The following is a 16,246-nucleotide window of genomic DNA, read 5'->3' on the forward strand; positions in this document are numbered from 1 at the left end:
CCAGGGTGCGCTCCGAAGCGGGGTTACTGGAGCGCCCCCTCTTTTTTTGTCAGAGCGTTTGGTGGGGTTTCTCGCATTGGCTCTTCCCAGGCCCGGTTGTTGGGTGCGCTCCCACCCTGGCGCGCGCGAAGTTGGAAGTTGGGTTAATTGCCCGGGCGCGCACCTTCGCCAGGGTGGGCACCTTGGTGCGCACACCTTGGCTGGGCTGCGCACCAGGGCGGGCTCAAGATGGCACCAGCATTCCCTTTTTCTCACTATCTTTCAAAACGGAAATTTTAAAATCTCGTTTTTTTTTTGCCTTTTATGGAAATTAGTGAAGGCATCGCATCAAAGGTGCGCACCTCGCTGCCCACCTTGGTGTGCTCCGAGGTGCCCACCACGGTGCGCAACGCCGGTGCGAACCCGGGAGCGCCCCGATGTGTGCTCCAAGGTGCGGCGTGCACGAAGTCGGACCCCGGTTTGCCCCGGGTGCGCACCTCGCGTGCACCTTGGTGCGCACACCTTGGCTGGGTTGCGCGGCCTGGTGGGCACCATGGTGCGCACCAAGGAGCGCTCCGAAGTGTGCTCCAAGGTGCGGCGTGCACGAAGTCGGAGCCCGGTTTGCCCCGGGTACGCACCTCGCGTGCACCTTCGCCGGGGTGGGCACCTCGGCTGGGTTGCGCGCCCTGGTGCGCACCAAGGAGCGCTCCGAAGTGTGCTCCAAGGTGCGGCGTGCACGAAGTCGGAGCCCGGTTTGCCCCGGGTGCGCACCTCGCGTGCACCTTCGGCGGGGTTGCGCGCCCTGGTGGGCACCATGGTGCGCACCAAGGAGCGCTCCGAAGTGTGCTCCAAGGTGCGGCGTGCACGAAGTCGGAGCCCGGTTTGCCCCGGGTGCGCACCTCGCGTGCACCTTCGGCGGGGTTGCGCGCCCTGGTGGGCACCATGGTGCGCACCAAGGAGCGCTCCGAAGTGTGCTCCAAGGTGCGGCGTGCACGAAGTCGGAGCCCGGTTTGCCCCGGGTGCGCACCTCGCGTGCACCTTCGCCGCGGTGGGCACCATGGCGTGCACGAAGTCGGAGCCCGGTTTGCCCCGGGTGCGCACCTCGCGTGCACCTTCGCCGGGGTGGGCACCTCGGCTGGGTTGCGCGCCCTGGTGCGCACCAAGGAGCGCTCCGAAGTGTGCTCCAAGGTGCGGCGTGCACGAAGTCGGAGCCCGGTTTGCCCCGGGTGCGCACCTCGCGTGCACCTTCGCCAGGGTGGGCACCTCGGTGCGCACACCTTCTCAATGTTTTCTTGCCTTTTCTGGAAATTGGTGAAGGCAGCGCATCAAAGGTGCGCACCTCGGTGTGCTCCGAGGTGCGAACCCGAGAGCGCTCCGAGGTGCCCACGAAGTCGAAAGTCGGGTTAATTGCATTGTTTTCCCCGGGTGCGCTCCGAGGTGCGCAACATCGGCGCGCACCAAGGAGGGCTCCGAAGTGTGCTCCAAGGTGCGCACGATGGCGTGCACCTCTGGTGCGCACGATTCGGAGCTCGGTTTGACCGGGGTGCGCACACCTTGGCTGGGTTGCACACCTTTTGTGCGCTCCAAGGTGCGCACGAAGTCGGAGCTCGGTTTGCCCCGGGTGCGCACCTTCGCCAGGGTGCGCACCTTGATGCGCACGCCTTGGCTGGGCTGCGCACCTTGGTGGGCGCCATGGTGCGCACCTTTCGTGCGCTCCAAGGTGCGCACGAAGTCGGAGCTCGGTTTGCCCCGGGTGCGCACCTTGGTGGGCGCCATGGTGCACTCCGAGGTGCCCAAGATTGGTGCGCACCAAGGAGCGCTCCGAAGTGCGCTCCAAGGTGCGCGCGAAGTCGAAAGTTGGGTTAATTGTCCGGTTTGCCTCGGGTGCGCACCTTGCGTGCACCTTCGCCAGGGTGGGCGCCTTGGTGCGCACACCTTGGCTGGGCTGCGCACACCTTGGCACCCGCGTTTCCTTCATTTTAAATTTTTTTTTTTTACAATCTCTCAAGTGGGAAATTCTATAATCTCAACTTTTTTTGCCTTTTCAGGAAACTTTTGAATGGAGCGCATCATTGGTGCGCTCCGAAGTGTGCTCCAAAGCTCTCTCCAGCTGCGTGCACCTGCCCCGGCCGCGCACCCGGCCCCGCCCAGCTTCGCTCACCTGTCCCGGGCGTCTGGTGCGGAACCTTAGAGTAAGAAACATCACCGTGCACCTTGGCCAACGTGCGCGACTCGACCGAGCGCGCACTGGCCGAGGTGCACACCGATTTCACCTGGGTGCGCGCGCAGCACCTCGGGCGCACCGGGGTGCGCGCACAACGCCCGGGTTGCACCGTGGCCTGTGTGCTCGGGGCGCCTCGGGTGCGCGCTCGGTGTCGCCCCCGCGCGCGCGGTAGTGCGGGCAGCGCACCCCGGCCCGGCCCGGCCCCGACGAGAACGCAAACGGGCAAAAGGTTTATTCAAATAGCATTGCGATGCCCGGCGAAAAACTAAAAAAGGGTGCAACACCGGGACTTCCCGGGAGGTCACCCATCCCAGTACTACTTCGGCCCAAGCGCGCTTAACTGCGGAGTTCTGATGGGATCCGGTGCACTAACGCTGGTATGATCGCACCCGTTATGAGCTTGTCGCAGTGTGTACTTAGCAAACCGCGACCCACGTGCGAATCCACCCCGGCCACCCACCCCCGTCGAGGTGCACACCCTCCCTCGCGAAGTGCGCCCCGTTCGCCAAGTGTGAGCCCTGCCCGGGTGCGCGCACCTTGCTAGGGCGTCGGGTGTGCACCCGGCCCGGCCTACGTGCGTGCACCTGTAGGGGGCGTCGTGTGCGTGCAGTGTCCCGTCTGCAACGCGGTGCCCACACACCACCTCGGGCGCAACGACCTGCGCTCACATGTGGGCCGAGTGCACCTTGGTGCATGTTCGGGGCGCCTCGGGTGCACGCTCGATCTTGCCCCGGTGCACCAAGGCGCTCGGTTTGCCCCGGGTGCGCACTTGGTGCAAGGTGGGCACCCAAAATAGGGATCAAGCACCAAAACACAAGTTTCGGGATGCAAAATGGGACCCAAGGACCACAAATGCGTTCCAAGACCCATGATGGGTCCACGAGAACAAAAATGTGTTCCGAGACTTAATAAACAAATATTGGGTTTTAGGAGAAGAAACATGCTCTGATGCCCAAAACGAGAATCGACCCCGAAAAGGCCACAGGCCAAAAGTGGGATGCGAGACAAAAAAAAATGGGACCCGAGGACCAAAATTGGGTTCCCAGGTCGAAGACAGGGCAACCGGACAAGAAACGACCTCTAAGGCTCGAAATGAGTCCCGACGACTAAAACTTGACAAGAAGCACCCATCAGGCACCCAACTCGACACCCATGGGATGCCGACCCACCCGGGCTTCCACCTAGCACACCTTGGCACCCACCCACCCTCGCACCCAACCTCGCACCCAACTTAGCACCTTTGAACCCACATTGGCACTCACCCTGACCCTGGCACCTTGGAACCCACATTGGCACTCACCTTGACCCTGGCACCCACCTTTGCACTCACCTTGGGACCCACCCTGGCTCCCACCTCGGCACCCACCCAGACACCCACCTTGGTTCCTTGGCACCCACCTTGGATCCTTGGCACCCACCCCGACACCCACCTTGGCACGCAACTTGGCTACTTGCCACCCACCTTGGCTCCTTGACGCCCACCCCGACAACCACCCCGTGACCTACCCTGGCTAGGGTTGGTGCACACCCACCCTGGTGCCCACCTTGGCACCCACCCTATGACCCACCTTGGCACGCACCTTAGTACCCACCCCGTTACCCACCCTAGGACCCACCCCGTGACCCACCTTGGCCAGGGTGGGTGCCTTGGTGCGCACAACTTGCCTGGGCTGCACACCAGGGCGGGCTCAAGATGGCACCCGCGTTCCGTTTTTTTCACTATCTTTCAAAACGGAAATTTTAAAATCTCATTTTTTTCTTTTTTTTGCCTTTTCTGGAAATTAGTGAAGGCAGCGCATCAAAGGTGCGCAATGCTGGTGCGAACCCGGGAGCGCTCCGATGTGTGCTCCAAGGTGCGGCGTGCACGAAGTCCGAGCCCGGTTTGCCCCGGGTGCGCACCTCGCGTGCACCTTCGCCGGGGTGAGCACCTTGGCTGGGTTGCGCGCCCTGGTGCGTACCAAGGAGCGCTCTGAAGTGTGCTCCAAGGTGCGGCGTGCACGAAGTCGGAGCCCGGTTTGCCCCGGGTGTGCACCTCGGGTGCGCACCTCGCGTGCACCTTCGCTGCGGTGGGCACCTTGGCTGGGTTGCGCGCCTTGGTGGGCACCATGCAGTGCACGAAGTCGGAGCCCGGTTTGCCCCGGGCGCGCACCTCCGCCAGGGTGGGCACCTTGGTGCGCACAACTTGCCTGGGCTGCGCATCAGGAAGGGCTCAAGATGGCACCCGCGTTCCGTTTTTTTCACTATCTTTCAGAACGGAAATTTTAAAATATCGTTTTTTTTTGCCTTTTCTGGAAATTAGTGAAGGCAGCGCATCAAAGGTGCGCAACGCTGGTGCGAACCTGGGAGCGCTCCGATGTGTGCTCCAAGGTGCGGCGTGCACGAAGTCGGAGCCCGGTTTGCCTCGGGTGCGCCCTGGTGGGCACCATGGTGCGCACCAAGGAGCGCTCCGAAGTGTGCTCCAAGGTGCGGCCTGCACGAAGTCGGAGCCCGGTTTGCCCCGGGTGTGCACCTCGGGTGGGCACCTTGGTGCGCATGCCTTGCCTGGGCTGCGCACCAGGGCGGGCTCAAGATGGCACCCGCGTTCCTTTTTTTTCACTATCTTTCAAAACGGAAATTTTAAAATCTCATTTTTTTTTGCCTTTTTCTGGAAATTAGTGAAGGCAGCGCATCAAAGGTGCGCACCTCGCTGCCCACCACGGTGCGCAACGCCGGTGGGCACCCGGGAGTGCTTCGAAGTGTGCTCCAAGGTGCTGCGTGCACGTTGTCGGAGCCCGGTTTGCCCCGGGTGCGCACCTCGCGTGCACCTTCGTCGGGGTGGGCACCTTGGCTTGGTTTGCCCCGGCTGCGCTCCGAAGCGGGGTTATTGGAGCGCCGCCTCTTTTTTTGTCGGAGCGTTTGGTGGGGTTTCTCGCATTGGCTCTTCCGAGGCCCGGTTGCCACCCTGGCGCGCACGAAGTCGGAAGTAGGGTTAATTGCCCGGGTGCGCACCTTTGCCAGGGTGGCACCTTACCTGGGCTGCGCACCAGGGCGGGCTCAAGATGGCACGCGCGTTCCGTTTTTTTCACTATCTTTCAAAACGGAAATTTTAAAATCTCCTTTTTTTTTTGCCTTTTCTGGAAATTAGTGAAGGCAGCGCATCAAAGGTGCGCACCTCGCTGCCCACCTTGGTGTGCTCTGAGGTGCGCACCCGGGAGCGCTACGAAGTGTGCTCCAAGGTGCGGCGTGCACGTTGTCGGAGCCCGGTTTGCCCCGGGTGCGCACCTCGCCTGCACCTTGGCCGGGGTGGGCACCTTGGCTGGGTTTGCCCAGGGTGCGCTCCGAAGCGGGGTTACTGGAGCGCCCCCTCTTTTTTTGTCAGAGAGTTTGGTGGGGTTTCTCGCATTGGCTCTTCCCAGGCCCGGTTGTTGGGTGCGCTCCCACCCTGGCGCGCGCGAAGTTGGAAGTTGGGTTAATTGCCCGGGCGCGCACCTTCGCCAGGGTGGGCACCTTGGTGCGCAAACCTTGGCTGGGCTGCGCACCAGGGCGGGCTCAAGATGGCACCAGCATTCCCTTTTTCTCACTATCTTTCAAAACGGAAATTTTAAAATCTCGTTTTTTTTTTGCCTTTTATGGAAATTAGTGAAGGCATCGCATCAAAGGTGCGCACCTCGCTGCCCACCTTGGTGTGCTCCGAGGTGCCCACCACGGTGCGCAACGCCGGTGCGAACCCGGGAGCGCCCCGATGTGTGCTCCAAGGTGCGGCGTGCACGAAGTCGGACCCCGGTTTGCCCCGGGTGCGCACCTCGCGTGCACCTTGGTGCGCACACCTTGGCTGGGTTGCGCGGCCTGGTGGGCACCATGGTGCGCACCAAGGAGCGCTCCGAAGTGTGCTCCAAGGTGCGGCGTGCACGAAGTCGGAGCCCGGTTTGCCCCGGGTGCGCACCTTCGCCGCGGTGGGCACCATGGCGTGCACGAAGTCGGAGCCCGGTTTGCCCCGGGTGCGCACCTCGCGTGCACCTTCGCCGGGGTGGGCACCTCGGCTGGGTTGCGCGCCCTGGTGCGCACCAAGGAGCGCTCTGAAGTGTGCTCCAAGGTGCGGCGTGCACGAAGTCGGAGCCCGGTTTGCCCCGGGTGTGCACCTCGGGTGCGCACCTCGCGTGCACCTTCGCTGCGGTGGGCACCTTGGCTGGGTTGCGCGCCTTGGTGGGCACCATGCAGTGCACGAAGTCGGAGCCCGGATTGCCCCGGGCGCGCACCTCCGCCAGGGTGGGCACCTTGGTGCGCACAACTTGCCTGGGCTGCGCACCAGGAAGGGCTCAAGATGGCACCCGCGTTCCGTTTTTTTCACTATCTTTCAGAACGGAAATTTTAAAATCTCGTTTTTTTTTGCCTTTTCTTGAAATTAGTGAAGGCAGCGCATCAAAGGTGCGCAACGCTGGTGCGAACCTGGGAGCGCTCCGATGTGTGCTCCAAGGTGCGGCGTGCACGAAGTCGGACCCCGGTTTGCCCCGGGTGTGCACCTCGCGTGCACCTTGGTGCGCACACCTTGGCTGGGTTGCGCGCCCTGGTGGGCACCATGGTGCGCACCAAGGAGCGCTCCGAAGTGTGCTCCAAGGTGCGGCGTGCACGAAGTCGGAGCCCGGTTTGCCCCGGGTGCGCACCTCGCGTGCACCTTCGCCGCGGTGGGCACCATGGCGTGCACGAAGTCGGAGCCCGGTTTGCCCCGGGTGCGCACCTCGCGTGCACCTTCGCCGGGGTGGGCACCTTGGTGTGCAGACCTTGGCTGGGTTGCGCGCCCTGGTGGGCACCATGGTGCGCACCAAGGAGCGCTCCGAAGTGTGCTCCAAGGTGCGGCCTGCACGAAGTCGGAGCCCGGTTTGCCCCGGGTGTGCACCTCGGGTGGGCACCTTGGTGCGCATGCCTTGCCTGGGCTGCGCACCAGGGCGGGCTCAAGATGGCACCCGCGTTCCTTTTTTTTCACTATCTTTCAAAACGGAAATTTTAAAATCTCATTTTTTTTTGCCTTTTTCTGGAAATTAGTGAAGGCAGCGCATCAAAGGTGCGCACCTCGCTGCCCACCACGGTGCGCAACGCCGGTGGGCACCCGGGAGTGCTTCGAAGTGTGCTCCAAGGTGCTGCGTGCACGTTGTCGGAGCCCGGTTTGCCCCGGGTGCGCACCTCGCGTGCACCTTCGTCGGGGTGGGCACCTTGGCTGGGTTTGCCCCGGCTGCGCTCCGAAGCGGGGTTATTGGAGCGCCGCCTCTTTTTTTGTCGGAGCGTTTGGTGGGGTTTCTCGCATTGGCTCTTCCGAGGCCCGGTTGCCACCCTGGCGCGCACGAAGTCGGAAGTAGGGTTAATTGCCCGGGTGCGCACCTTTGCCAGGGTGGGCACCTTACCTGGGCTGCGCACCAGGGCGGGCTCAAGATGGCACGCGCGTTCCGTTTTTTTCACTATCTTTCAAAACGGAAATTTTAAAATCTCCTTTTTTTTTTGCCTTTTCTGGAAATTAGTGAAGGCAGCGCATCAAAGGTGCGCACCTCGCTGCCCACCTTGGTGTGCTCTGAGGTGCGCACCCGGGAGCGCTACGAAGTGTGCTCCAAGGTGCGGCGTGCACGTTGTCGGAGCCCGGTTTGCCCCGGGTGCGCACCTCGCCTGCACCTTGGCCGGGGTGGGCACCTTGGCTGGGTTTGCCCAGGGTGCGCTCCGAAGCGGGGTTACTGGAGCGCCCCCTCTTTTTTTGTCAGAGCGTTTGGTGGGGTTTCTCGCATTGGCTCTTCCCAGGCCCGGTTGTTGGGTGCGCTCCCACCCTGGCGCGCGCGAAGTTGGAAGTTGGATTAATTGCCCGGGCGCGCACCTTCGCCAGGGTGGGCACCTTGGTGCGCACACCTTGGCTGGGCTGCGCACCAGGGCGGGCTCAAGATGGCACCAGCATTCCCTTTTTCTCACTATCTTTCAAAACGGAAATTTTAAAATCTCGTTTTTTTTTTGCCTTTTATGGAAATTAGTGAAGGCATCGCATCAAAGGTGCGCACCTCGCTGCCCACCTTGGTGTGCTCCGAGGTGCCCACCACGGTGCGCAACGCCGGTGCGAACCCGGGAGCGCCCCGATGTGTGCTCCAAGGTGCGGCGTGCACGAAGTCGGACCCCGGTTTGCCCCGGGTGCGCACCTCGCGTGCACCTTGGTGCGCACACCTTGGCTGGGTTGCGCGGCCTGGTGGGCACCATGGTGCGCACCAAGGAGCGCTCCGAAGTGTGCTCCAAGGTGCGGCGTGCACGAAGTCGGAGCCCGGTTTGCCCCGGGTACGCACCTCGCGTGCACCTTCGCCGGGGTGGGCACCTCGGCTGGGTTGCGCGCCCTGGTGCGCACCAAGGAGCGCTCCGAAGTGTGCTCCAAGGTGCGGCGTGCACGAAGTCGGAGCCCGGTTTGCCCCGGGTGCGCACCTTCGCCGCGGTGCGCACCATGGCGTGCACGAAGTCGGAGCCCGGTTTGCCCCGGGTGCGCACCTCGCGTGCACCTTCGGCGGGGTTGCGCGCCCTGGTGGGCACCATGGTGCGCACCAAGGAGCGCTCCGAAGTGTGCTCCAAGGTGCGGCGTGCACGAAGTCGGAGCCCGGTTTGCCCCGGGTGCGCACCTCGCGTGCACCTTCGGCGGGGTTGCGCGCCCTGGTGGGCACCATGGTGCGCACCAAGGAGCGCTCCGAAGTGTGCTCCAAGGTGCGGCGTGCACGAAGTCGGAGCCCGGTTTGCCCCGGGTGCGCACCTCGCGTGCACCTTCGCCGCGGTGGGCACCATGGCGTGCACGAAGTCGGAGCCCGGTTTGCCCCGGGTGCGCACCTCGCGTGCACCTTCGCCGGGGTGGGCACCTCGGCTGGGTTGCGCGCCCTGGTGCGCACCAAGGAGCGCTCCGAAGTGTGCTCCAAGGTGCGGCGTGCACGAAGTCGGAGCCCGGTTTGCCCCGGGTGCGCACCTCGCGTGCACCTTCGCCAGGGTGGGCACCTCGGTGCGCACACCTTCTCAATGTTTTCTTGCCTTTTCTGGAAATTGGTGAAGGCAGCGCATCAAAGGTGCGCACCTCGGTGTGCTCCGAGGTGCGAACCCGAGAGCGCTCCGAGGTGCCCACGAAGTCGAAAGTCGGGTTAATTGCATTGTTTTCCCCGGGTGCGCTCCGAGGTGCGCAACATCGGCGCGCACCAAGGAGGGCTCCGAAGTGTGCTCCAAGGTGCGCACGATGGCGTGCACCTCTGGTGCGCACGATTCGGAGCTCGGTTTGACCGGGGTGCGCACACCTTGGCTGGGTTGCGCACCTTTTGTGCGCTCCAAGGTGCGCACGAAGTCGGAGCTCGGTTTGCCCCGGGTGCGCACCTTCGCCAGGGTGCGCACCTTGATGCGCACGCCTTGGCTGGGCTGCGCACCTTGGTGGGCGCCATGGTGCGCACCTTTCGTGCGCTCCAAGGTGCGCACGAAGTCGGAGCTCGGTTTGCCCCGGGTGCGCACCTTGGTGGGCGCCATGGTGCACTCCGAGGTGCCCAAGATTGGTGCGCACCAAGGAGCGCTCCGAAGTGCGCTCCAAGGTGCGCGCGAAGTCGAAAGTTGGGTTAATTGTCCGGTTTGCCTCGGGTGCGCACCTTGCGTGCACCTTCGCCAGGGTGGGCGCCTTGGTGCGCACACCTTGGCTGGGCTGCGCACACCTTGGCACCCGCGTTTCCTTCATTTTAAATTTTTTTTTTTTACAATCTCTCAAGTGGGAAATTCTATAATCTCAACTTTTTTTGCCTTTTCAGGAAACTTTTGAATGGAGCGCATCATTGGTGCGCTCCGAAGTGTGCTCCAAAGCTCTCTCCAGCTGCGTGCACCTGCCCCGGCCGCGCACCCGGCCCCGCCCAGCTTCGCTCACCTGTCCCGGGCGTCTGGTGCGGAACCTTAGAGTAAGAAACATCACCGTGCACCTTGGCCAACGTGCGCGACTCGACCGAGCGCGCACTGGCCGAGGTGCACACCGATTTCACCTGGGTGCGCGCGCAGCACCTCGGGCGCACCGGGGTGCGCGCACAACGCCCGGGTTGCACCGTGGCCTGTGTGCTCGGGGCGCCTCGGGTGCGCGCTCGGTGTCGCCCCCGCGCGCGCGGTAGTGCGGGCAGCGCACCCCGGCCCGGCCCGGCCCCGACGAGAACGCAAACGGGCAAAAGGTTTATTCAAATAGCATTGCGACGCCCGGCGAAAAACTAAAAAAGGGTGCAACACCGGGACTTCCCGGGAGGTCACCCATCCCAGTACTACTCCGGCCCAAGCGCGCTTAACTGCGGAGTTCTGATGGGATCCGGTGCACTAATGCTGGTATGATCGCACCCGTTATGAGCTTGTCGCAGTGTGTACTTAGCAAACCGCGACCCACGTGCGAATCCACCCCGGCCACCCACCCCCGTCGAGGTGCACACCCTCCCTCGCGAAGTGCGCCCCGTTCGCCAAGTGTGAGCCCTGCCCGGGTGCGCGCACCTTGCTAGGGCGTCGGGTGTGCACCCGGCCCGGCCTACGTGCGTGCACCTGGAGGGGGCGTCGTGTGCGTGCAGTGTCCCGTCTGCAACGCGGTGCCCACACACCACCTCGGGCGCAACGACCTGCGCTCACATGTGGGCCGAGTGCACCTTGGTGCATGTTCGGGGCGCCTCGGGTGCACGCTCGATCTTGCCCCGGTGCACCAAGGCGCTCGGTTTGCCCCGGGTGCGCACTTGGTGCAAGGTGGGCACCCAAAATAGGGATCAAGCACCAAAACACAAGTTTCGGGATGCAAAATGGGACCCAAGGACCACAAATGCGTTCCAAGACCCATGATGGGTCCACGAGAACAAAAATGTGTTCCGAGACTTAATAAACAAATATTGGGTTTTAGGAGAAGAAACATGCTCTGATGCCCAAAACGAGAATCGACCCCGAAAAGGCCACAGGCCAAAAGTGGGATGCGAGACAAAAAAAAATGGGACCCGAGGACCAAAATTGGGTTCCCAGGTCGAAGACAGGGCAACCGGACAAGAAACGACCTCTAAGGCTCGAAATGAGTCCCGACGACTAAAACTTGACAAGAAGCACCCATCAGGCACCCAACTCGACACCCATGGGATGCCGACCCACCCGGGCTTCCACCTAGCACACCTTGGCACCCACCCACCCTCGCACCCAACCTCGCACCCAACTTAGCACCTTTGAACCCACATTGGCACTCACCCTGACCCTGGCACCTTGGAACCCACATTGGCACTCACCTTGACCCTGGCACCCACCTTTGCACTCACCTTGGGACCCACCCTGGCTCCCACCTCGGCACCCACCCAGACACCCACCTTGGTTCCTTGGCACCCACCTTGGATCCTTGGCACCCACCCCGACACCCACCTTGGCACGCAACTTGGCTACTTGCCACCCACCTTGGCTCCTTGACGCCCACCCCGACAACCACCCCGTGACCTACCCTGGCTAGGGTTGGTGCACACCCACCCTGGTGCCCACCTTGGCACCCACCCTATGACCCACCTTGGCACGCACCTTAGTACCCACCCCGTTACCCACCCTAGGACCCACCCCGTGACCCACCTTGGCCAGGGTGGGTGCACCCACCCTGGTGCCCACCTTGGCACCCACCCATCCTAGCACCCAGCCTGTGACCGGGCTTGGAACCCAACCTTGCACCCGCACCCGTCTTGGCCAGTGTGGGTGCGCACCCATCCTGGCACCCACGTTGTGACACACCCTTTAACCCACGCACCCTAGCACCCACGTTGGCACCCACCTTGGAACCCAACCTAGCAACTTGGCACCCACCCCGTGACCCACCTTGGCATCCACCATAGCAGTCGCCGACTTGGCACCCACCTCGGCACCCACCTTGACACTTGTGGACCCACCTTGCCACTCACCCTAGCATCGACCCATCCTAGCACCCACCCTGGCACCTTTGCACCCTAGCACTCACCCATCCTAGCACCTAACCTGTGACCCACCTTGACACTCACCCTCGCACCCACCTTGGAACCCAACCTAGCACCCACCCACCCTGACACCAACCCTAGCACCTACCCACCCTTGCACCCACCCTGTGACCCATCTTGGCACCCACCCATCCTACCACTCAACCTATCACCCACCTTCTCACCCACCTTGGCATCCACCTTAGCACCCACCCACACTGGCACCTTGGCACCCACCTCGGGCAAGGTGGGTGCACACCCACCCTGGCACCCAATTTAGAACCCACCGAGCATGTTACCCACCTTGGCACCCACATTGCAGCCCACCCTAGTACCCACCCTATGACCCACATTGGCATCCACACCCTAGCACCCAGGCACCTCGACACCCGCCTTGACACCCACCCTAGCACTGAACCTGTGACCCACCTTGGAACTCACCCTAGAACCCACCCACCCTGTGAACCACCTTGGCATCCACCTTAGCACCCACCCACCTTGGCACCCACTCTAGCACTCACCCATCCTAACACCCAACTTGTTACCCACCTTGGCACCCGCCCTCGCGTCCACCTTGAAACCCACCCTAGCACCCACCCACGCAGGAGCCCACCTTGGCACCCAACCTAACACCCACGCATCCTGGCACCCAACTTGTGACCCACCTTGGAACCCACCCTAGTACCCACCTTTGAACCCACTATATCACCAACCCACCTTGGCACCCACCCTATGACCCTCTTTGGAATCCACCCTAGCACGCACCCACCCTGGCACCCACCATGGAGCGCACCCTAGCACCCACCCACCTCGGCACGCACCTCAACACCCACCTTGGTGTGCGCACTGCGCCAACCTCTCAAAGACCCTATGTGGTGCGCTCCAAAGTGTACACCTTTGGTGCGCTCCAAGGTGCGCACCTTTGGTGCACACCGAGGTGCACACCAAAGTGTGCACCGAGGTGAGCACCAAAGTGCACTCCAGGGTGCACACCAAGGCGTGCACCTTTGGTGCGGTCAATGCAAACGAATTCGGAAGTTGGGGTCGATGTCCTAATCGCTGCTGCAGACTACACGTATGAGAATCGGACAAATAGCTTTATATAGGGGAGGTGTTGCGTTTGATGGGTCGACTCCCCTGGTTGTGTGCACTGCACCAACTTCAAAGACCCTGTCTTGTTTAAGAAGTCAAAAGTTGGGGTGGATGTCCTAATCATTGCTGCAGTCTACGCATGTATGAGAATCAGACAAATAGCTTATATAGGGGAGGTGTTGCATTCGGTGGGTTGACTCCCCTGGTTGTGCGCACTGCGCCAACCTCAAAGACCCCGCATAGCAGAAGAAGTCGGAAGTCGGATTTTGGTGAGCACCAAGGCGTGCACCTTTGGTGCGGTCAACGCAGACGAATTCAGAAGTTGGGGTGGATGTCCTAATCGTTGTTGCAGGCTACACATGTATGAGAATCAGACAAATAGCTTATATAGGGGAGGTGTTGGGTTTGATGGGTCAACTCCCTTGGTTGTGCGCATTACGCCAACCTCAAAGACCTTGTTTTCGTTAAGAAGTCAAAAGTTGGGGTCAATGTCCTAATGGCTCCTGCAGGCTACACATGTATGAGAATCGGACAAATAGCTTATATAGGGGAGGTGTTGGGTTTGATGGGTCGACTCCCCTGGTTGTGCGCATTACGTCAACCTCAAAGACCTTGTTTTCGTTAAGAAGTCAAAAGTTGGGGTCGATGTCCTAATTGCTCCTGTAGACTACACATGTATGAGAATCAGACAAATAGCTTATATAGGGGAGGTGTTGGGTTTGATGGGTTGACTCCCCTAGTTGTTCGCATTACACCAACCTCAAAGACCTTGTTTTCGTTTAGAAGCCGAAAGTTGGGGTCGATGTCCTAATTGCTCCTGCAGGCTACGCATGTATGAGAATCAGACAAATAGCTTATATAGGGGAGGTGTTGGGTTTGATGGGTCGACTCCCCTGGTTGTGCGCATTGCGCCAACCTCAAAGACCCTGCATTGCGGATGAAGTCGAAAGTCAGAGTTTGGTGTGCTACAAGGTGTGGTCGAAGGTGCTCACCTAGGTGTGCACCTTTGGAGCACAGGAAAAGTGCCCTCCAAAAGTGCGCACCTTTGGAGTGCACAAAAGTGCCCTCCAAAAGTGCGCACCTTTGGAGCGCAGAAAAGTGCCCTCCAAAAAGTGCCCTCCAAAAGTGCGCACCTTTGGAGCGCAGAAAAGTGCCCTCCAAAAAGTGCCCTCCAAAAGTGCGCACCTTTGGAGCGCAGAAAAGTGCCCTCCAAAAAGTGCCCTCCAAAAGTGCGCACCTTTGGAGCGCAGAAAAGTGCCCTCCAAAAAGTGCCCTCCAAAAGTGCGCACCTTTGGAGCGCAGAAAAGTGCCCTCCAAAAAGTGCCCTCCAAAAGTGCGCACCTTTGGAGCGCAGAAAAGTGCCCTCCAAAAAGTGCCCTCCAAAAGTGCGCACCTTTGGAGCGCAGAAAAGTGCCCTCCAAAAAGTGCCCTCCAAAAGTGCGCACCTTTGGAGCGCAGAAAAGTGCCCTCCAAAAAGTGCCCTCCAAAAGTGCGCACCTTTGGAGCGCAGAAAAGTGCCCTCCAAAAAGTGCCCTCCAAAAGTGCGCACCTTTGGAGCGCAGAAAAGTGCCCTCCAAAAAGTGCCCTCCAAAAGTGCGCACCTTTGGAGCGCAGAAAAGTGCCCTCCAAAAGTGCGCACTTTTGGTGCGCACCAAGGCGCTGGTTCGGTCGTTGCAGGCGAGTTCGGAAGTTGGGGTCGATGTCCTGAGCGGAGGTGCAAACTACACAGGTGTCGGAATCGGACAAATAGCTTATATAGGGGAGGTGTATGCTTCGATGGGTCGACTCCCCAGGTTGAGCGCACCGCGCCAACCTCAAAGACCCTACGGTATGGATGAAGTCGGAAGTTGGGTCCGATGACCGATTCGATTAGTAGGTATGCTCATGAGGTCGGAATTTGGGTCCGATGACCTGCCATGTGCAGGAAGGCGAATGTTGACACTGTGCGTTGCAAGGTGCACACCAAGGCGCTGGTGCGGTCTTTTTAGTCGAGTTCGGAAGTTGGGGTCGATGTCCTGATCGGAGGTGCAAGCTACACAGGTGTGGGAATCGGACAAATAGCTTATATAGGGGAGGTGTATGCTTCGTTGGGTCGACTCCCCGGGTTGAGCGCACCGCGCCAACCTCAAAGACCCTACGGTATGGATGAAGTCGGAAGTTGGGTCCGATGACCGATTCGATATGTAGGCATACTCGCGAGGTCGGAATTTGGGTCCGATGACCTGCCACGTGCAGGAAGGCGAATGTTGGCACTGTGCGTTGCAAGGTGCGCACCAAGGCGCTGGTTCGGTCGTTGGAGGCGAGTTCGGAAGTTGGGGTCGATGTCTTGATCGGAGGTGCAAACTACACAGGTGTGGGAATCGGACAAATAGCTTATATAGGGGAGGTGTATGCTTCGTTGGGTCGACTCCCCGGGTTGAGCGCACCGCGCCAACCTCAAAGACCCTACGGTATGGATGAAGTCGGAAGTTGGGTCCGATGACCGATTCGATATGTAGGCATACTCGCGAGGTCGGAATTTGGGTCCGATGACCTGCCATGTGCAGGAAGGCGAATGTTGGGACTGTGCGTCGCAAGGTGCGCACCAAGGCGCTGGTGCCGTCGTTGCAGTCGAGTTCGGAAGTTGGGGTCGATGTCCTGGTCAGAGGTGCAAACTACACAGGTGTGGGAATCGGACAAATAGCTTATATAGGGGAGGTGTATGCTTCGATGGGTCGACTCCCTGGGTTGAGCGCACCGCGCCAACCTCAAAGACCCTACAGTATGGATGAAGTCGGAAGTTGGGTCCGATGACCGATTCGATACGTAGGCATATTGGCGAGGTCTGAATTTGTGTCCGATGACCTGCCATGCGCAGGAAGGCGGAATTTGGGTCCGATGACCGAGTTGATGGCGTGCCATGCGCAGAAAGGCGGAATTTGGGTCCGATGACCGAGTTGATGTTGATGGCCCGCCATGCACAGGAAGGCGGAATTTGGGTCCGATGACCGATTTGAAGGCGTGCCATACGCAA

General features: G+C 60.9%; 2 non-coding genes across 2 annotated transcripts; both read right to left on the minus strand.

Moving 5' to 3' along the window:
• Nucleotides 1-2,475: 2,475 nt before the first annotated feature.
• On the minus strand, nt 2,476-2,594 carry LOC131868750 (5S ribosomal RNA). The gene has a single exon (XR_009367191.1). It is a non-coding gene; the product is annotated as a 5S ribosomal RNA (ribosomal RNA).
• Nucleotides 2,595-10,411: 7,817 nt separating this feature from the next.
• Nucleotides 10,412-10,530, minus strand: LOC131868745 (5S ribosomal RNA). Its single transcript, XR_009367186.1, has one exon. It is a non-coding gene; the product is annotated as a 5S ribosomal RNA (ribosomal RNA).
• Nucleotides 10,531-16,246: the final 5,716 nt, after the last annotated feature.

This window comes from Cryptomeria japonica, unplaced genomic scaffold (genome assembly GCF_030272615.1).
Source record: "Cryptomeria japonica unplaced genomic scaffold, Sugi_1.0 HiC_scaffold_218, whole genome shotgun sequence".
Taxonomy (NCBI): domain Eukaryota; kingdom Viridiplantae; phylum Streptophyta; class Pinopsida; order Cupressales; family Cupressaceae; genus Cryptomeria; species Cryptomeria japonica.